The following is a 20,224-nucleotide window of genomic DNA, read 5'->3' as shown; positions in this document are numbered from 1 at the left end:
TGCTCATTTTCTACTTTTCTTGTGTTTTTTTTTCTTCCATTTGATTTGAAAGTTGCATTGATTGGAACTGAAAATATCAGATTCAGTGTGTTTTTGACTGTTGACACAGTCACACAAATTACACACCTGTGTCACACATGACTAAAAAGATCAGATTTTACCCACATTTTCTTTCTTTGTAAATGTAATCTAAAAGTCTCTGGAAAGTGTAAGTGGAATCAGCGCATCGGCAAGTGTCTCTGACCCTCATTGTGGGTCTATCTGACCGCTCCTGAGGAAGATGAATTATGGGCTTTTTTTTGTGGCTGGAAAGGTTAGCGAAATGCCATAAACTCCAGAGTCATTCCTCTTCTCCGCTCTGCTGCACTCTGTCTTATTTTAATGTTGAGAGTGTGCTGAGTTGTGTTAGCAGCTAATTACTGTCATGTTTGCGGTGGGTCACCCTGGCCATCTATCTTCTTGTCAGAATATAATTCTGTCATTTGGTTCTGACTCTAGCTTAACTCTACTAGCTTAGCTTTAAGTGTGGAGCAATAGGCGAAAACACTTTAGCAGCAATCTGTCCAGTACAGCACACATATACTATGTTATGGCTGATCAGTGTTTTGGAACTAGACTGTCTTTTGCTTTTTTTCACTTTTGGACATAATGTGAATAAGGCAGTTGGTCTTTATGTTTTGAATGGACCAATAGAAATGCTCTAAAATCGTTTTATATTGACTAACATTGAACACTAAGAAGGTTTTCCTTCTCCTGTTAAAATGCTGTTTAGGAGTTACAATGTGGCAATACACTGACACAGCACCTGTTACAGGACAGGAACTTGTATTGTGTCCCATGATTTTGCCATATATCATGGAAGCTAAAGAACACTACACTGAGCTGTGGGATATGTGTTGGATCTCCTGCATTAATGTGAATGTGATTTCTGGCAGAAATAGACAGTTCTAACCACACACTGTCAGTCATGATCATAACCACCCACTGCACTTCCTTCTATGAGTAATTTCCAGTACACACTTGACACTATGAATCAAGGGATGTTATATTTCTACCAAACTTTAGTAATAGAACGTCCCATCCTTTTGGCACCCACTATCAGGCCTTGTTCCATCTCCCATAATTCATGTGGCTTTTCCATTTCTCAATCACAAGATAACACCTCACAACTTATACAGGTATGGGCTTTCCCAACTTGTTCTCTGATGTAATGCTTCATTACAAATCTTTTGGCATGTTAGTGTCTTTCACCATCAGCCATTGATTCTTGTATGTTTGATAATGAAGAAGATTGTGATGAAAGTTTTTTTAGAATGAAAATCTGTTCAATCTGTGTAGTTTTTCCTCTCTTCCACTTGTTCCTCTCCTTCCTCTGTCCCTCGTTCCCTGGTTTCATGTATGTGCTGTGATGATGAACAGTCTCAGAGAGCGGCCGGCTTGGGAAGAGATCAACTGCTTCTGCTTTTCTCTGATGTTTGAAGGGGAAGTCTTCTTCCTCATTATTCTTTCTCTCTCTCTCTCTCTCTCTCTCTCTCCTTTTTTCTTTCTTTTCTTTGTGTCCCAAAGGTGCAGTGATTGTCTGCTTGTGGAAACATCTCTACTGGTCTCCGGAGAGCTCTTCCATTCAGTGCTCATATTTGCTCAGCTCTGATCAAGCTCTTAAGGCTGAGCTGGTGGAGTGTGTGTCTGTTTTTTGTGTCTTGTTTGTGTGTGTGTGTGTGTGTGTGTGTGTGTGTGTGTGTACACAGCAGCATCCTGGTTGTGTGTAAATCACACCAGTGTTTTCCGCTGTTTTAGCTGCTCTGCTGCATGTTTTCCTCACTCTGTCAGAGAGGATACAGGCGAGACGCATCAGGCTGTAATGTAGTTAACAGCTTAGAACAGATCCCTGAAAGAGAGAGAGAGAGAGAGAGAGAAACAGAGAGAGAGAGAAAGAGGGAAGCTCAGTTTGTTGGTGTGATCTCCCCATGTGGGCAGATGTGGAAGAAATCATCACACAGGCTGGAGTTTGGTGAAGGACACTTGTTCACATTGACTTTAACACCTATCCATTTTTAATTGGATGGACGGTGTGTAGTTAAAGTTCTTATTTCATGTTTTTTTTTAATAAATTTTGCGGTGGTCTCTAGTATGAATAAACGCCCTGTGAACCTGTTTTTTGTGCTTCTGTTTGAGGCGGTTTTAGTTCAGTGGAGGAGTGGGCCGGGAAGAACAACAGGATTTCGGCTTTTATAAATATTCATGACATAAAAACATATCACCTCGGATTGGCTGGCAGCACTGGGACTCTCTTTTCATGGGTCTGCAGTGGGCGGACGCAAGCCGAGGTGGGCGAGGTCACGAATTCTAATTTTAAGGGTTGGCGCCAGTCTGTGGCTTTTCTTACTGTTTTCTTTTATTGGCTAATGCAGCCAATGTAGGTTGAGGAACAGTTTCTTATCCAGCATGCATATACTTGTGTATAGAGTGACCTACTGTATTTCAATACAATTAATAACTAAATGCTTTTTTAACTAAATGACACTTTTAATCTGTCCTGTGATTTATTTAAGCTGGAGGTTAGGGGTGGACAATATTATATCGTATACAATATATTGTGATACAGAAATATCATGATATTAAGAATCCATATCGTAAAAATAGGGCTGTTCTGTCTTAAAAGTAGTCTATTATTTACTGTGAAGCTTTAGGTTTATTTATTGTATAATTGTTTTAGTTTGCAGTTTATACGCATGAACTAAATATTCTGCAATATTATTTGCTGCATTATATTATTTATGCTATATTATTTATTTTGCCACATTATGATTATGCTGTTATACTATTATGCTATATTCCTGAAATAAATGAATTATTTTTCTGTTTTCCTATATGGCCAAGTATATCGTTATCGCAAAAATACCCTGAAATATGGTGATATTATTTTAGAGCCATATCGCCCAACCCTAGTTCTTATTTCAAGTCTTTTTTTTTGCGGTGGTCTCTAGTATGAATAAATGCCATGTGAGCCTGTTTTTGTGCTCCTGTTTCAGGCTGTTTTAGTTCAGTGGAGGAGTGGGCTGGGAAGAACAACAGGATTTCAGCTTTTATAAATATTAATGACATAAAAACATAGCGCCTTAGATTGGCTAAAAGCATTGGGACTCTCTTTTCTAATTTTAAGGGTTGGCGTCAGTCTGTGGCTTTTCTTACTGTTTTCTTTTATTGGCTAAAGCAGCCAATGTAGGTTGAGGAACAGTTTCTTGTGCAGCATGCGTATACAACTTGTGTATAGAGTGACCTACTGTATTTCAAAATGGTCAAGAACTAAATGCTTTTAAACTAAATGACACTTTTAATCTGTCCTGTGATTTATTTAAGCTGGAGGTTGGCAATATGAAGATATTTTATCGTATCGTAATACATTTTCTAGGAGTGGCATTGTTTTAGTTGACTGTACATTATCGATACTGCCAGTCACAATCATTACAGTAATGGGCTCTCCTTGCTTAGAAAAAACGTTATTGAGCAATAATAAGGTCAGCAAGTATTGCAAGCAAGTATTGCTTATAAGTTATGTCCTTATATGTCCATATGATAAGTGTATAATGTAATTACCGTGATTATATAATAATAATAATAATAATAATAATAATAATAATAATAATAACGTACAATTGCTCAAGCAACAGCTTGTTAAGATCTGATTTAAAGCAGCGCCCAGTTAAGATTTCCCCTGAAACGGAGGTCCTGGCTCTTAGTGTAAGTGTTGTATTCCGGAGTGAGCTCATGCTGCCCGCTGTGTCCCGGTACTGATGGTGATGTATAGCGCTCCTGTCTAACCAAATGCCACACACACTCCGTCATGAGCCCCCGGAGAGACGACACACCCGGGAAAAGGCCTGAGAACCAGCTAATTAACATCAGCCTGCCCTCAACGCCATCATTTCGCACATGCTCCGCCTACTGTCAAAGACCTGGCTCAATCACAGTGTTTAAATAGATCTGCTTTACTCCTTAGAGCAACAGCCTGGCAAAAAATCAGGATTTGCACATTTCCTCCTTTTTCACAGCTGAGACATGTTCCATTCTGTACTTTTATACTGGAGATATTAGACTGAAGTAGAATGCATTGGACACAGGTGTTTTAAACCTCAGCTAGTTGTTAAGAAATAGACTTTTAAGCTGTGTACACAGAAGATTAGTGATTTTGGGACATTTTCACGTGTGTTAAAATCTAATGCGTTATCTAATACATGGAAATGTAACATCTCTTGTAAGGTTGATCCTCCATATTAAAGGGCATAAGCTAGATAAGCTAAATTGATGTCATAGTTTATGTTAATTGGTCAGACAGTGTGGGTATGCTAGTTGAGCGGCATGCTAGTAGTGAAATATAGCATGTGCTGGTTTTGCTGATTATCAGCTGTGTTGTCTATTTTGATCTTTGATGTTTTTAACCGGGTTTACCATGTCTTGGCTACAGTTCTATTCTTTCTTTAGTTAAGGAATGCTCCCACCTGCTGAGGGGGCCTCCACGGCGAGGATAGCGTCATGCATTTTTGGTTAATTATTAACTATATATCGTATACAATATATTGTGATACAGAAATATCATGATATTAAGAATCCATATCGTAAAAATAGGGCTGTTCTGTCTTAAAAGTAGTCTATTATTTACTGTGAAGCTTTAGGTTTATTTATTGTATAATTGTTTTAGTTTGCAGTTTATACGCATGAACTAAATATTCTGCAATATTATTTGCTGCATTATATTATTTATGCTATATTATTTATTTTGCCACATTATGATTATGCTGTTATACTATTATGCTATATTCCTGAAATAAATGAATTATTTTTCTGTTTTCCTATATGGCCAAGTATATCGTTATCGCAAAAATACCCTGAAATATGGTGATATTATTTTAGAGCCATATCGCCCAACCCTAGTTCTTATTTCAAGTCTTTTTTTTTGCGGTGGTCTCTAGTATGAATAAATGCCATGTGAGCCTGTTTTTGTGCTCCTGTTTCAGGCTGTTTTAGTTCAGTGGAGGAGTGGGCTGGGAAGAACAACAGGATTTCGGCTTTTATAAATATTAATGACATAAAAACATAGCGCCTTAGATTGGCTAAAAGCATTGGGACTCTCTTTTCTAATTTTAAGGGTTGGCGTCAGTCTGTGGCTTTTCTTACTGTTTTCTTTTATTGGCTAAAGCAGCCAATGTAGGTTGAGGAACAGTTTCTTGTGCAGCATGCGTATACAACTTGTGTATAGAGTGACCTACTGTATTTCAAAATGGTCAAGAACTAAATGCTTTTAAACTAAATGACACTTTTAATCTGTCCTGTGATTTATTTAAGCTGGAGGTTGGCAATATGAAGATATTTTATCGTATCGTAATACATTTTCTAGGAGTGGCATTGTTTTAGTTGACTGTACATTATCGATACTGCCAGTCACAATCATTACAGTAATGGGCTCTCCTTGCTTAGAAAAAACGTTATTGAGCAATAATAAGGTCAGCAAGTATTGCAAGCAAGTATTGCTTATAAGTTATGTCCTTATATGTCCATATGATAAGTGTATAATGTAATTACCGTGATTATATAATAATAATAATAATAATAATAATAATAATAATAACGTACAATTGCTCAAGCAACAGCTTGTTAAGATCTGATTTAAAGCAGCGCCCAGTTAAGATTTCCCCTGAAACGGAGGTCCTGGCTCTTAGTGTAAGTGTTGTATTCCGGAGTGAGCTCATGCTGCCCGCTGTGTCCCGGTACTGATGGTGATGTATAGCGCTCCTGTCTAACCAAATGCCACACACACTCCGTCATGAGCCCCCGGAGAGACGACACACCCGGGAAAAGGCCTGAGAACCAGCTAATTAACATCAGCCTGCCCTCAACGCCATCATTTCGCACATGCTCCGCCTACTGTCAAAGACCTGGCTCAATCACAGTGTTTAAATAGATCTGCTTTACTCCTTAGAGCAACAGCCTGGCAAAAAATCAGGATTTGCACATTTCCTCCTTTTTCACAGCTGAGACATGTTCCATTCTGTACTTTTATACTGGAGATATTAGACTGAAGTAGAATGCATTGGACACAGGTGTTTTAAACCTCAGCTAGTTGTTAAGAAATAGACTTTTAAGCTGTGTACACAGAAGATTAGTGATTTTGGGACATTTTCACGTGTGTTAAAATCTAATGCGTTATCTAATACATGGAAATGTAACATCTCTTGTAAGGTTGATCCTCCATATTAAAGGGCATAAGCTAGATAAGCTAAATTGATGTCATAGTTTATGTTAATTGGTCAGACAGTGTGGGTATGCTAGTTGAGCGGCATGCTAGTAGTGAAATATAGCATGTGCTGGTTTTGCTGATTATCAGCTGTGTTGTCTATTTTGATCTTTGATGTTTTTAACCGGGTTTACCATGTCTTGGCTACAGTTCTATTCTTTCTTTAGTTAAGGAATGCTCCCACCTGCTGAGGGGGCCTCCACGGCGAGGATAGCGTCATGCATTTTTGGTTAATTATTAACTAACCTCATTATGCATTCTAAAGAGGGAAGTGTATCACAACAGGCCCAAGCAGTGTGTGAAGTTCAGGTCAAAGTCTGGCTGTACACTGCCTGTAACAAATGAGCTGTGTTATTTATATACCTAAACACTATGCTGCCAGTTATAAAGTTATTAAAGTATTACACTAAAATGACATTTGTAGCACAATTATTTAATATTTATTTATTTACAGAGGGTATAACCTCTCAAGTCTGATTTTGCTATTTATAGGTATATGTTTGAGTAAAATGAACATTGTTGTTTTATTCTAAAAACTACAGACAACATTTCTCCCAAATTCCAAATAAAATTTATGTCATTTAGAGCATTTATTTGCAGAAAATGAGAAATGGATGAAATAACAAAAAAAATAAATGCAGAGCTATCAGACCTCAAATAATGCAAAGAAAACAAATTCATATTCATAAAGTTTTAACAGTGCAAAAATCAATATTTGCTGAAATAACCCTGGTTTTAATCACAGTTTTCATGCACCCCTGCATGTTCTCCTCCACCAATCTTACATACTGCTTTTGGATAACTTTACTCCTGGTGCAGAAATTCAAGCAGTTCAGTTTGGTTTGATGGTTTGTGATCATCCATCTTAATCTTGATTATATTCCAGAGGTTTTCGATAAGGTAAAATGAAAGACACTCATCACATAATATTATTATTACTACACAAAGCTGCAGTTTATTAGTTATGTAAAGTTTATTGCGCATCACAACAGTTGCTTTGAAAACGCAGTTGTGGGCGGGGCATAGGTTTGGCAATTAGTAAAATAATGCCAGAATAATAATGTCAGTGGATCATTAAAATGCATAGTTGTAAAAGAGACAACTTCATTTTGCATTTGTGCTCTCTCTATCACACACACACACACACACACACACACACACACACACACAACATGTGTGTTGACTAACAGCCCCCCAGCTCCCAACATCTAGAAAGTTAACAGTTTGTTTTTCACGAGCCTCTCACACACTCTCACAAACACACGCACACACACACACACACACTACCGTATACCCCTCCCATTCCAACTGGGCACAGGCATGGGCGAGCTGAATGAAATCTCTCTCTCTCTCTTTCTCTGTGCCTCTGTCTCTCTCTCTCTAAGGCGTGAGAGCTGCATGTGTGTTGGATGCTCTCCAGTGGAATGAGTCCATGGTGACGCTCTGTTGGTAAGCTCACTCTTTTTACATTTCTTCACTCATCTGTTTCATTATCCCCTCTTTTATTCATTTCTGCATCATTTGCGTTTTCTCCACCTGTTCATTCTTTTTTTCTTTATTTGTTTCTTTCTTTCTTCTTTTGTTTCATATTCTACCATTTCTTTATATTCACTGCTTCTTTTTTCAGCAGTGTCCCTCTCTCTCTCTGTCTGTATGTATATCTGTCTGTCTGTCTTTGTGTCTTTCTCTCCTTTACTCTCTCTCTCTTTTTGTCTCTCTCTCTCTCTCTCTCTCTCTCTCTCTCTCTCTCTTTTTAAAGGTATTTAGAACAGCGGTCATTTCTCCCATTGTGTCTGATTCTCTTTGTTCTCTCCCAGCCTGTGGCATGTTGCTGAGTGTGTGTGTGTGTGTGTGTGTATCCGCTGATCAGAAAAGGTTACTGTTAATGACTGAATCAATATTGTCTGTCCCACAACCTTTTCTCTCTCCATCATTTCTAAACCTCCTTTTACTCTTTCTTTATTTGTTCTCTCTCCATTTCAGTATTATGTCTTTATCATGCCTCTCGCTCACTCTTTCTCTCACTCTCACTTTCACTCTCTCTTTCCAGTTTAGTCTGTGCTGCCTTTATTTTGCATTGCTTGCATGTGATGAGTACAGTATTGCCAAAGCATAATATATTATAATAATTATTAATAATAATCAAAATAATACAAATTGATTTACATGCACCTTTCTAATTCTAGCAAACCATATTAGTATAAAAATTAGAAAATAAATCCAATATATAATTTTGCATTGATGTGGAGAGTACTCCCTGTGAGGAACTGACGCCCTGGTCAACTGCCTCACACCTGATGATTCTGGACCTCTTGACTGATCACAACCCTGAACAGGAATATATAGATAAGAAGGCAGAAGCATAAATGAATGAAGAAAAACACTATGGGTCAGGAGGCATTGTTGAGGGCATAATAGGTCAGTGGTGTAACAGTGTAGAATTAATTATGGGTCAGGGGTGTAATGGTATGAAAGTGCTATAGGTCAGTGGTATAACAGTGTAAAGTGTGTTGGTCAGTGGTGTAACAGTGTGGAGTGTGTAATGGGACAGTGTGTGATGGATCAATGGTGTAAGAGTGTGGAGTGTGTTGTTGCTGAGTGGTGTAACAGTGTGGAGTGTGTTGTTGCTGAGTGGTGTAACAGTGTGGAGTGTGTTGTTGCTGAGTGGTGTAACAGTGTAGAGCACATGTGTCAAACACAAGGCCCGCGGGCCAAATGTGGCCCGCCACGTCTTTTTATGTGGCCCGCGAGAGCTTGTAAAATCTTAGTGTCTATAATAAATAGGTCAGAAGCGTTCTTTGACCAAAAAATACATTTCCCACAATGCTTGTCGATTGTATTACCCGCAAAGTTACGGCTTACTGCCACTACACGGCAGTGTAGTCATTGATGTGGAAACCCTGCCGGAGGGAAGGTGTAACTTCGCGGGTGGAATTGGAATGTTTATCCCATAATGTCCAGAAAAAGAAAAGTTGATGCAGACGGACGGCTGTGCTTCAAGGCGAAAGACCGGTATGCATTTTGTGTTACTGACCAAAATAAACGCTTTTTAGAAGAGATATAAATTATGTGTAAATATTTATAAGACAATAGCTGATAAAATCTGTTTTAATGAGGTTAATAAACATCACTGTGACATCGCTAGTCGCAGTTTCACCTCAGCAAAGGACGAGGAGGTGAATCACTTATCTAACCAGCCTTTACTGATTTCTGCCCCCAATAACCCTTTCAATAACCTCCAATAGCCTTTAATAGTCTCCAGTAGCCTTCAACAGTCTAACCTTGCAGCCGTGGTGTGTCCACTAAACTCCGTAGTTATAAACATCCTGAGGTTAGCAGCGCGATAACTGACCTGTTTATAATGTAATCCCAGCAGTGACTCCGGGATGGCTGCTCTAAACTGCTGCTGTTAGCTGCTTGGGCTGAAATATGAACTGTAGAGAGCTGTATTATCCGGTTAGTGGGGTTATTTTATTTCATACACAGAAGAACTTAAAATTTTAAAAACGCTCCAGACTGGCTCAGCTGAGTCCTGTAGCCCGTGGCCGGGCTGTAGCTCTGACTCAGTAAAGACTGTGGGCTTGTGCTGCTGCAGCTCCCACTAGTGGTTGGATGAGGAAATGCTAAATCTGTCACAGCTCACAATTTTTGATTTTATATTTATTAAGCCTCTTTTCAGTATCAAACGTTTTGATCAAAGTTAATATAACTTGTATTTTATGTCATTTCTATTCACTTGTATAGTTTGGTTCTTGATTGATGGAGTTTTTGGATTTCATAACAGGATTTATGTTAATAGAGCAACAAGCAAACATTTTTTCCATGCAACTGTAATATTTGATTGAATAAATAATATATTGAGAGTTATTTAACATTAAGGAGTAATTACATTCATTTAAATATATTACATTTGGTTACATTTTCTTATATTTATAAGTTACATCTGGCCCTCGGAGGACAGCCAATATGCCAATGTGGCCCTCGGCCAAAATGAGTTTGACACCCCTGGTGTAGAGTGTGTTATGAGTCAGTGATGTAATAGGGTTAGGTGTGTTATGGGTCAGTGGTGTAACTGTGTGGTGTGTGCTGTTGGTGAGTGGGGTAACAGTGTGGAGTGTGTTGTTGCTGAGTGGTGTAACAGTGTGGAGTGTGTTGTTGCTGAGTGGTGTAACAGTGTAGAGTGTGTCATGAGTCAGTGATGTAATAGGGTTAGGTGTGTTATGGGTCAGTGGTGTAACTGTGTGGTGTGTGCTGTTGGTGAGTGGGGTAACATTGTGGAGTGTGTTATTGGACAATGGTGCAAAAGTGTGTAGTGTGTGATGGATCAGTGGTGTGACAGTGTTACAGTGTGTAATGGACCAGTAGTAACTGGAAGGCATTGTGGGTCAGTGTGGGGTGTGTGATGGGTCAGTTGTGTAAGAGTGTAAAGTGTTAATCAGTGGTGTAACAGTGTGAAGTGTGTTTTGGGTCAGTAGTCAAACTGGAGGGCATTGTGGGTCAGTGGTGTAACAATGTGGAGTGTGTTATAGGTCAGTAGTGTAACTGTGGAGGGCATTATGGGACAGTGGTGTAACTGTATAGAGTGTGTTATGGGACAGTGGTGTAGTAGTGTGGCGTGTGTAATGGATCAGTAGTCTAACTGGAGGGCATTGTGGGTCAGTGGTGTAACAGTATGAAATGTGTTATGGGTCAGTGGTGTAACTGTGTGGAGTAGATTGTGGGTCAGTGGTGTAACTGTGTGGAGTGTGTTATGGGTCAGTGGTGTAACTGTATAGAGTGTGTTATGGGACAGTGGTGTAACAGTGTGGAGTGTGTAATGGGTCAGTAGTCTAACTGGAGGACATTGTGGGTCAGTGGTGTAACAGTATGGAGTGTGTTATGGGTCAGTGGTGTAACTGTGTGGAGTGTGTTATGGGTCAGTGAAGTAACTGTGAGGGGTGTGTTATGGATCTGTGGTGAAACTGTGGAGGGCATTATGGGTCAGTGGTGTAACAATGTGCTGTTAGTGAGTGGGGTTACAGTGTTGAATGTTATGGTCAGTAGTGTAACTGTGTCGAGTGGATTGTTGGTCAGCGGTGCAACTGTGTGGACCACAATGATTAGATTAAAACAATGCCGAATTTCACTTAAATTTTGTTCCTTTATTCTTGTTTTCTCTCTCTCTCTCTCTCTCTCTCTCTCTTTCTCTCTCTGAGAGTTAATGTAGTACTCTATCCTGCAGGAGTTAATGATGCTGTAGGCTGGAGTTATCTGTGTGTGAAATGTTGAATAAAAATATATAAAGTGTTATTACTGTCAGGGAGTTTGAGTGGAACACGGCTGCTATCTGGGACTCGTAACTGTCACTTATAGTGATTAATGCGATGAAGATGTAGTTTTGGTGTGTGTGTGTGTGTGTGGGTGTGTGTGAACTGTACACACAGCATGTCTAACAACACCACGTTCCCCATGGCAGTCTGGGGTTAGATTCTGTGGCCAGACCATCACACCACATTACACCAGTAACTAATATGCTGTTTGACTAATCTGACAATATTTGTCTTCCAATAAATGATGGTATTTAATAATCTGATACTGTAAAATACTGTAAAAATTAAGAATTAAATCAGTCGTAACTGTTTCATATATAATTGACAGTGTGTGTTTTTTTTGTATTAAGCACTAAATTATAGATACATTGCATTTAAGTACATTGCGATATTGATGCTGCAACTATACTGTGCAGAGCTAGTATACAGAATTATTGCATTTTATTCATGTAAAACCGATGTTCACTTTTGATCCAAAAATATTAAACACATTTCTCTGTTCCTGTGCAGACATTGTTAAAAAAAAAGGTCAAAAATCTGTTCTTTTTCTTTCATGATGTGCAGCATCCAGTCAGGGACGAGCGAGAGAAGAATAAAGGAGGAAAGAGAGAGAGAGAGCAGATGAGTGGAATGGAAATAGAGGGAGGAGAGTGGTGATAAAGATTGGTTTTGTTTGGGCTGCTGTTTAAGATTCTGTCTGGTCTCCTGTCCCGACTTTGGCAGATGACCACTCAGTGACCAACGGCTCTCCAACTCAAACAGATTCATTCACGTGCTGGAGAGAGAGAGAGAGAGATGGAGAGGGAGAGAGAGATGGAGAGGGGAAAAAAGAGGGAAAGCAAGAGACAGACATAGAATAAGAAAAAATAGGGAGAGGGAGAGACGATCCCTTCTTCTTAAAAGAGAAAAAGTGCCACAGTAAAAGGAACACTTATAGCAGCGTTTGGAGAAATGACTTGAATGCAGTGTAGTTTTCTCTCACTCTCCCGCTCTTTTCTCTCTCTCTCTTTCTCTCTCTCTCTCTCTCTCTCTCTCTCTCTGTCTTTCTGAGTCTGTCTGCCTGAATAGTAATGGAGTTCATTGAGCTGCTCTGTTTTGGGCCTGTTGTTTTGTGACCCTTTTTGTTCAGGGTGGAATTTGGGGGCCGGAGGGGGCCACAGGAGGCCGGAGGGGGGCGTTTTTTATTTTTGGCCGGGGGGGGGGGGGGGGGATCAGGGGGTTGTTTTTCTCCAGGCTGATGATGATGGAGCGTAGGATATATTTTCTACTATTAGCTCTGCTGCTCGACGTGTCTAATCCTGCCTTTTCACATCGTACCGTACAGAGTCACACTGTTCCTGAAGTGCCAGTTTGGTGAAGAATCTAATTTACACACTTTCACAGATCAGTCAGTCAGTCAGCCAGAGCATCTGCTTTTATTAGCAATGCGCTGGAGCTGCGAGACTGTAGTAAACAAGCAGTGAGAGCGCTGCTCCATCATCACCTGGCTCTGTACAGTTTTACTCATTTTATTGTTCTTCAAAACCACTGCCTGGCTATTTGAGGTGGTGCCAGTTTTAGAACAAGGTCCTACAGTTCCTCTAAGTCCAACTGGAGAACCTGAGGGATGGCTGGATGGATGGAAGTTGACAGAGCAAGGTCTTTATTGGCCAGAAGCTCCACCCACCACTTTCCAACAGCAACCAATTTACTCTTACCGAACACCAGGGCGAGGCACAGCTCATCTCACTACATGACAGTTCGTCTTTTTAGCACCTTCAAGACCAGAATACTTTAAACAGATGGGATTTTAAATGATGCTGTGGCGAAGGGAGAGAAACCAAACAGTGTGGAATAGTATTCAGTAGATTATAGGTTATAGAATTAATTAATATTTACACTGTACAGTCTAGAAGAGTCTAGAAAGATTTTGACAATATGGGAAATACTTAAAAAAATGCAGTGTTTTATAAAATATACTAGCGCTTAAATATACTTAAAAAAAAAAAGAATATCATTGAAAAGATACTTTATTTCAGTAATTCAGTCCAAAATGTGAAAGCGTTTATTTCTTTTATTACTGATGATTATGGCTCACAGCCAATGAAAACCCAAAAATCAGTGTCTCAGAAAATTAGAATATTATATAAAACCAATTAGTACTTTTGGCAGTGTGGGCAGTGTGCCAAGTCTTGCTCTCCTAACCATCACTGATTGGTGGAAACTTCACACTAGACCTCAAGCAGTTTGGACTGTGTGTCTCTCCACTCTTCCTCCAGACTCTGCTCCCTTGATTTCCTTTAAATGAAATGTAAAATTTACTGATGATCAGTGATGGTTTGGAGAGACATGTCATCTGCTGGTGTTGGTCCACTGTGTTTTACTATCAAGTCTAAAGTCAGTGCAGTGTTTCCATAGAAAATCTTACAGCACTTCATGCTTCCTTCTGCTTTTCAGCTTTTATGGAGATGTGGATTTCATTTTCCAGCAGGACTTGGCACACTGCCCACTGCCAAAAGTACCAGTTGTTCTTTGGGTTTTCATTTGCTAAACAAATGCATAAAATAGGACACTCTTTGTGTGATACACCTATGTAGGATGTGAGTTTCACATTTTGAACTGAATTACTGAAATAAAGTAACTTTTCAATGATATTCAATTTTTTTAATTAAAATCAAATTTTGTGTGTAGCAATAGGAGGCCTTTTTTATTTCAAGACTCCTCTTACATTCTCCACTGGGACATGTCAAGACTGCAGGTAGGCCAGTCCAGGCCCATACCCCCTTTACATTTTACATTATAATAAAAAATGGTATATTTATATACAGGAGTACTATGTTTCTGATTCACTCTCTTGCTTAGTTTTTTTTGTGATCATTCTGCAGTATTAGAACATCTGGAGCAGGTTGATGGCTAGCACTGTGCTACAGTACCTGGGCTTTTTTCATCTCATCATTTGCTTGAGTTGATCTTAATAGGTCTGTTGCTTACGCACCTGGAGCTTATCTCGTCCCTCTCTCTCGCTCTTATTCTCTCTCTTTCTCTCTCTGAAGTAAATGAAGTGCAGACTTTGCTGGAGTTTGTAAACTCTTTGATGCCGTGGGCTGGGAGCTGTGTGTGTGTGTGTAATTATCTATTATGGATTAGTGTTTAGCCTGCTGTTTTTATCTGTTTCTGTGGGATTAGCTCACTCTGTACTGTGTGCTTAAAGCTCTTCAGTAATAAGTTCATCGGTCATGACTGGACCTGCTATTGGCTTATACTAACACCCTTACTCAGCCTTTTATCTGCCTATCCGTTGTGCTCTCTCACTTTCTTTCTCTCTCACTGTGATCCTCAGAATTTACTTGAAAGTTTGTTACCGCTGGCCTCTTTATTCAAACCCCCTCTGTTGTCTTTTGTAGTCTGACCTTGCTGTTGTACCTTGGTCTCCAGTCTTCCCAGAGAGCTCTCTTCATGCAGGTTTCAACTTTAACCCAAGTCTATCAAAACAGACTCCATTCAGCCAATTAGAGACTTCAGAAGTAGTTAGTTAGATCAGGTTCGGTGTATTAGAATTGAATCTACACTGCCCTGCTGAAAAATCTGCCTGGCTGTAGTTTACTTATTTACTTACACCAGAAGTGGCATAAAGTTATCTAAAAGCAGTGTGTAAGACTGGTGGAGGAGAACATGCCAATGTGCATTAAAACTGTGATTAAAAACCAGGGTTATTCCACCAAATATTGATTTCTGAACTCCAAGACATCATCCAGGGAAAGAAAATCAGGGCTAAAATCATTCAGCATAGACTTATCAGTAGCTAATAAGCAACGTCATTAGTAACACAATTTTCTCCTGCAGAATTGTCCTTCTCACAAAATTGCTGTGGTAGAGTTTGAGCTTGTATTCTATTTTAGATGATCTTCTGAAGTGCTTCAATTGAAAACAAAATCCAAACACTGCACTAAACCCACATTCCCTCTCCTTCACTGCAGTCGCACTGTGCTAGCGGTGAACTTTGACTTCCGTCTGGTTGCTCGGCTTTTGAGGAACAGTGGGGGCCCAAGGCGTCCTGTGTAGGAATTGGCGGTTCAGCCCGTAATCCTGTATAAAAGGCTCTAAATCCCCTTCTCTGGATTAGAGACTGTCAGGCTTGAAGCCGATTTACTGCCCCAAACTCCAGCAGGCTGAACAGAATCTGCTTTGGGTCTCACAGCGCCCCCCACGGGCAGTGCTGAGGATCAGCAACTTGTTTAAAGTGGCCCTAGAATGTCAAATTATATCTATCTTGGCGTAGTTAAATAATGAGAGTTCAGTACATGGAACCGATGTACTAGGAACCTCAAACTTTGTTGAGTCCTTGTTGTGTCTAGGACTGAAATTTGGGCTAAATTCAAAACCGCACAACTGTTACATAACAGTTTTGACTCATTATATTTACACACACCTAGCGTACAAATGAAAGCCCTATTCAAAGAGGGATTGTAAAGTGAACCAAGCATTGTGATGCCATGTACTGGATGGACCAAAGGATATGGTCTTGGTCTGGATCAACAGAACCATGATCTGGTTTGTCTGTTGTGCGAAAACACTGAGAGGCTATTATCACCCATTAACCTATAGAGGAACAAAAAGAAGAAAAAGGTAGTTGTGCTCTTTCGGGCTCTGGCTACTGATGGACTAAGTACTAAAGCGCTAATGGACTAAAGCACTAAGGCTTTAACAGATTAAGGCACTAAGGTGCTAATAGACTAAGGCACTGCCACTATGATCTGACGGTGACTGGTTCGATTCCCAGATTATAGTGGCAGTGCCTTTGCTGGCCGGACCATTCTGTCATAATGTTAGGACTCAACATTAGAGACTTCTCAAAAAGAGAAGTCGAAACAAATGCTACTAAAGGGCAAGGCAAAAAAGTATTCAAAAATAAAAAAAACGGGTTGGTTACAAAAGAGCAATAAACAAAATATTTCAATACCAGACTAGGAGCTACTGAGAACAAGTGGTATATATACAACAGGACCAGGTGTGGGCAATCAGAAGCTTGGTGGGTTAGAATGACTTAGCCTCACGTGATCAGCAGAGTCCAGAAGAGTCCAGTTTTAGTGCATGCTGGGAATTCGAGTTTTTGTTGTGTGAAACCAGTGAGTCCAGAGCAGGCAGACTGCCAACGCCAGGACTGACAGTGTGTCTATTTTAAAAGAGTGATATACCGTACTTTTTAATTAGAAATAGAATAAAAGAGTGTGTGGTACCTGTGTTTCAATAAAACCCCTCTAGTGCTGTATTTATTAGACATCATTGCACATAGATTATTATATATAATTATAACAAAGAAAAGCATTTTTAACATTGCTAAAATTTAGCGGTGAGTTACCTAACGTTACCAGAAAGAGAACTAAGGTTAACAGAGAGCTAGATAAGGTTAGTGGTGAGCTAGCTAACATAGTAACATTAGCAGCGAGTTTTGTAGCTATATTACTGGGTAGAGAACTAAGGTTAGCAGAGAGCTAGCTAACATTAGCAGTAAGCTAGCTAGCATACTAACATTAGCAGCTAGTTATGTAGCTACATTACTGGGTAGAGAAGTAAGGTTAGCAGAGAGCTAGCTAACATTAGCAGTAAGCTAGCTAACATACTAACATTAGCAGCGAGTTATATAGCTATATTACTGGGGAGAGAACTAAGGTTAGCAGAGAGCTAGCTAACATTAGCAGTAAGCTAGCTAACATACTAACATTAGCAGCGAGTTATGTAGCTACATTACTGGGGAGAGAACTAAGGTAGGTGGAGAGCTAGTTAACATAGTAACATTAGCGGTGAGTTAGCTAACATGCTAACATAATAGCATTAGCGGCAATTTAGCTACGTTACCAGGGAGATAACTAAGGTTAGCGGAGAACTAGCTTACATGATAACGTTAGCGGCGAGTTAGCTACATTACCGGGGAGAAAACTGAGATTAGCGGCAAGCTAGATAACATAGAAACTTAAGCAGCAAGAGGATAGAAAATGAGCTAAAAACTGAAGTAATAAGGAGGGGTGCAAGAAAAAATGATGAGAACAGAGAGAGAGAGAGTAAAGATGGGAAAAACGAACATGAGGAGACAGTGAGAGAGAGAGAGTTGTGTAATAGAGTGAGAACATCATCAGTATTAGATGAGTTAGAGTGATAACTGTTCGGCTGGAGTGTGTGCTCTCACCCTTCAGACAGTACTGAGTGCAGCAGGTGGGAATGGACTGGTGTAGAGGTGTGAATGGATTTGGCCTCTCCTCTACTTTTATTATTCTCTCCTTCGTCCTTCTTTAAAAAAGTTTTTCTACTTATAGTAAAAGTTTACTTTCTTTTTTTATATATATATAAAAAATAATATCAGTTGATATAATGCACCTTGTTATGAACATCAGTCAGTAACAGATGTAAATATTGAAATACAGCTCTGGAGAAAAACTGATGAGTTTCTTTGATTTTTTTACCAAACTAAAAACCTCTGGAATATAATCAAGAGAAAGATCTAATAATAATCACAGTCCATCAAACCAAGCCAAACTTCTTGAAGTTTTGCACCAGGAGTAAAGCAGCATAAAGTTATCCAAAAGCAGTGTGTAAGACTGGTGGAGGAGAAAATGCCAAGATTAAAATGCCAAACTGTGATTAAAAACCACCAGGGTTATTCCACCAAATATTGATTTCTGAACTCTGAAAACTTTTTGAATTTGCACATTTTTCTTTGCATTATTTGAGGTCTGAAAGCTCGTCATCTTTTTTTCTTATTTCAGCCATTTCTTATTTTCTGCAACTAAGTGCTCTAAATGACAATATTTTTATTTGGAATTAGGAAAAAATGTTGTCTGTAGTTTATAGAATAAAACAACAATGTTCATTTTACTCAAACATAAACCTATAAATAGCAAAATCAGAGAAACTTATTCAGAAACTGAAGTGCTCTCTTAATTTTTTCCAGAGCTGCATGTTTAAATATTGGAAATTTGTTTAACAACTTTATTACTAATTTGTACTGTGTTTTCTGTCACAACGTTTACTTCTTACTGCTTACTCTTTCATTTTCTCTTCTCAGTAAATGTCCTAATGTAAAAGTAACTTAAATTCAGGCTGAATCAGGAATCAGAATTGAAAATGCCAGTTTTGAGTGTTTTTTTTTATTCACACTGACACAGATTTTTTCATATATGAAAAAATAGATCAGATTGGGACTACTTTTTCCTGCTGCAGTGAATGCAGTAGCCTTTAAGCTCTTTAAAGTTTTATGTAACAGCTTGGATTCATGCCGCCGTTCTTCTTCTTGGAAGCTGGAGTTTGTTAGTGCAGATGTTTGGAGGTTTTTCACGCAGGTGGAATGTGCTGTGGAATGTGCTGTGTAAAGGCTGTGCTAGGTGTAGCGGTGCAGTGTAAAGCATGTTGAGGGCTTTGAGCTGGGTTTGGGGGAAGTGATAAATTCCTGTGAAAACAGTGAAAGGTTCTGACACACACTGCTGAAATTACTCAGACTTACATTCTTAAGAGTGATGGTGTGCTGAGATAAAGGTATTAATGAGGTATTAATCTCTGTGTTGGCACTGGTGGTGGGAGGTTAATTGAATTAATTTGATCAATCAAATTGCTGTATCGATGCTTTTTTCAAAATTAGAAAATGCAGATTATATATACTTTTACATATAGAAGCTGCAGAGGGAATCTCAGTAGATAGGCTTGTGCTTTTGTCAGAAAACTGTAACTCTGAGAAACTCTTTTATGTGGCAGTGATTTTTATATTTTGCTATAAACTCACTTACATTTCTGAATGTGAGCCACCATAGAGATTCATCAGTCTTAGCAAAAAAAAATTAAATTGATTAATGAGGCTTTTTAAAATTATTTTTATCTCATTTTCTCCCCAATTTACAAGGCCAATAACCCAACCCACTCATTAGGACTCCTCCTATCACTAGTGATGCTCCAACACAAAGAGGGTGAAGACTAGCACATGCTGCTTCCTCCTATACACCTCTTTTTGAACTGTTGCTGATGCAGCATTACCGAGTAGTTTCACAGAACGCTCAAAGAAAAGAGCAGTGGTTCTGATACATCAGCTCACAGATGCAGCCTTGTGCTGATCCACATCACCCTAAAAGTGATGAGGTGATAGAGTGCCAATCTTTCCGTTCAGAGAGAACGGAGGCCAATTGTGCTCTCTTTTGGGGCTCTGGTAGCCGATGGCAAGCTGCATGAACAGGATTCGAACCGGTGCTTAGTCTGCTGTACCACTCGGGGCCATTAATGAGGCTTTTAATGTGAATGTAGCAGTAAAGTCATTTCTTAGACCATCGATTTTGAAATAAACATGAGCAATACTTTTGTTTCTGTGGTGTAATAAATACACACAATGTAAAATACGTAGATGTGACTTTGTTATAATAACACTATTAAAAGTTTCCCTTTCAGAGATACAAGGTTTTGTTATAGCACCCATTTGTTGGGCAGGAATTTGGCCCGAGGTCAGATCTCTTTGATGACCCCTGATCTACAGTATGTGCGTCTTCTCTCCGCCATCCATCCATGTCCTCATTCATTCATTTCTCTCTTTCTCCCTCTCCGTTACCCTCCGTGGCGAATCGGCCGGATCAAGCCCCCCCCGTCCCACCCAGACGCTGCATTGTTTACA

At 39.4% G+C, this 20,224-nt stretch overlaps 1 protein-coding gene across 1 annotated transcript in view; it reads left to right on the top strand.

Annotated features, from left to right (window-relative positions):
• The window catches only part of sema5bb (sema domain, seven thrombospondin repeats (type 1 and type 1-like), transmembrane domain (TM) and short cytoplasmic domain, (semaphorin) 5Bb), a 74,206-nt gene that overhangs the window by 14,418 nt on the left and 39,564 nt on the right, over positions 1–20,224 (top strand). Inside the window, exon 2 of the mRNA XM_022675399.2 lies at positions 7,678–7,741. The gene's annotated coding sequence lies outside the window, so the exon portion shown is untranslated. The remainder of the gene's footprint in view (positions 1–7,677; positions 7,742–20,224) is intronic.

This window comes from Astyanax mexicanus, chromosome 5, assembly GCF_023375975.1.
Source record: "Astyanax mexicanus isolate ESR-SI-001 chromosome 5, AstMex3_surface, whole genome shotgun sequence".
NCBI classification, from domain to species: Eukaryota; Metazoa; Chordata; class Actinopteri; order Characiformes; family Acestrorhamphidae; genus Astyanax; species Astyanax mexicanus.
This window is presented reverse-complemented; position numbering and strand designations above follow the sequence as displayed.